Raw genomic sequence first — 2,486 nt, 5'->3', positions numbered from 1 at the left:
CTCTCTCTCTTTCTGTTTTTTTTTTTTTTTCTGTTTTTTTTTCTGTTTTTGTTCTTCTCGCTTCCCACTAGCTCACCCATCCAAACTTAACTACTCCCTATCTTCTTCTCTTTTATTCTTTTCATTTCCCACTTTTTCTTTTTCTTTGACCAACCCAGTGTTCTCCTGATACAAATGCTAGCACATAACAGATAAACACAGGAGAAACATCACTTGGCAGGGGAGGGAGACAAGGATGCATAAAAAGCACACTCCCGCTTACTTAAGAATAACAAAAATAAGCACAGCACAGAACTTGGGCAGCAATAATATAATATCCCCAAGACTAAAGAATTGAAACATTTGTATAGTTAAATGGAAGTAGCTAGGTCGAAGGAAACTGAAGGGAAAAAGACGAAAGACTACGCACACACTGAAGGGAGACGTTCTCTACTTGCTTCTAATTTAGGGCTAAGCTGAGAAAGTCCTCCAGTCCCCGCCTAAAGCAAATATCTTTGCCAATGAACAACAAAAATATTCGGATGGCAAAGTTCTCAACAAGGGAAATCAACTCTAATCACCAAAATTGCTCAAAACATTCCATTGGCAACAACCTGAGTAAGTGAGAGAACGAGTCTAATGAGGACCCTGCTGAGCACATCATAAAAATCCAAATCGAGGCACATGAAAACACCACAGCGAGCATAAGCATGAGCAAGCAACAAAGCTGAGACTAGTTCAGTGCCCATGACGTGGGAATGCACTTAGCGAGCTAGCTAATACGGTGATGAATATAAAGTTGGACATGACTGCAATAGCGAGGTAAATATCTTGACATTACACTAAGAAGCTCTAGGCTTAGTAAGGAAAAAGTTTGAATTCCAAACGAGAGGCTGGCCTCATTGAGCGTATATGTATAGCATCAAAGGCACACCGGTCATTGCCACCAGCTTGAGTGAACCGGTGGACCAGAGTAGTGTATTTGCAAGGCCTGGAAGGGTAAGACGAATTTGTGAACTCCAACTTTAAAGTCCGGCTCCATGCTCGGTAGTGCAACGAAGGAGCTAAAAAATAGTGGATGCAATTTTTCAGATGGGAACAGAAGTCTACCTCCAGATCCTAAAGGCCAAAACTGGCCATACGAATCCCTCTGGCATTCCGAGAAAACGGAGAATAACTCAAAAAAAGCAACTATTCTCACTTATTGTGTCAGCCACCCAAGTGCCTTATATCACAGGAAAGAAGAAACAGAGACTGGACACCTCTGTAATGTTAACCCTTTGCAAACATCTCTCGACTTAAAGAGGCATGACCACAATCTGATGAAGGCAGCAAAATTTGTCTAAAATGCTCGAGACTTAGCTTCAGGATCACCTAAAGTAAACATCAATCTGCCAAACATTCCATTCGAAGCACGGCACATCATATTCAGGTCCTGGCAAGAGCATGCTAGTGCGTAGAGTGAAGATAGGTAGCAGGCAAGCAGAGTCTCCCGAGCACCATGCTAAAAATAAATCTGGTACAATAGGAAAATCAGTTCATCAAAGTTGTCATTATTTTTTCTCACCTGTGATGACCTAAAAATCAAGAATTAAGAGTATGTCCTGTCTGACTGTAAGCTAAAAATTCAGCCGAAAGTTCACAACAGAGAGACCTACTCCTGTAGAGAGAACAAGGAAGGTTGGGGGAAAATGAGGAAGTGGACATCCACAAACTCACATGCCCTTCCTCGTCTCCTCCTCAGGACCTCCTTTTTATCCAACAAGCCATCACAAACACAGAGAACAAAAACCAAGAATGAATTGCCGCCCTGCAAATGGATTGCCAAGAATCGTGGGAGCAAAACCATTATACCAGCCTTCTCACATATTTACGGTAGGCCCAATACCTTCCACCATGGGACTCACGCAGGCTTCTTGAACCCAGCTAGAGAGATCGCTCTCCGGGTTGCTGGCCAAAGCGGCCTCTCTCCCCTTCATTTGAATATGCAGAGGCCTGGAAGTGGCCGTGATTTTGGTACTGGCTGTTCCCATTGACGTAGTCATGACCTCTGCGAGTTCCACACACTTGCGACCTTCCTGCCATGTGACTAGTAGATGAATCCGAGGTTTTAGAGGAGTCAGGTGTCAAAGGTACAGAGCACGATGAACTGGCAGATAGGGAAGACAGAGCCAGACCAGAGTTTGTGCCCTTCTCTTCAGCTGCATCATTCGAAGCATTGGTTTCACTTTTCTTAGCAAAGCGCCCTCCACTTCCACTGGCCCTTGTCATGGCAAATTTGAAAGTCTAGTACTAAATTGATATCTATATAATAGATTTAGGACTGATTGAACAATTTTTCAGTATATTTGGTGTTCCTTGGAGTGAGAGAATCTTTAGAGGATATATAAAATCCTGTCATTACAAAATATTTTTCGACGAGGTAATATTGTTACACTAGCTATTGTACGCTTCCTTTTTTTTCCTAAACAAACGGCACTTGAGGAAAAATAGTTTCAAGGAAACTC

Source organism: Eucalyptus grandis, chromosome 1, assembly GCF_016545825.1.
Source record: "Eucalyptus grandis isolate ANBG69807.140 chromosome 1, ASM1654582v1, whole genome shotgun sequence".
NCBI lineage: Eukaryota > Viridiplantae > Streptophyta > Magnoliopsida > Myrtales > Myrtaceae > Eucalyptus > Eucalyptus grandis.
This window is presented reverse-complemented; position numbering follows the sequence as displayed.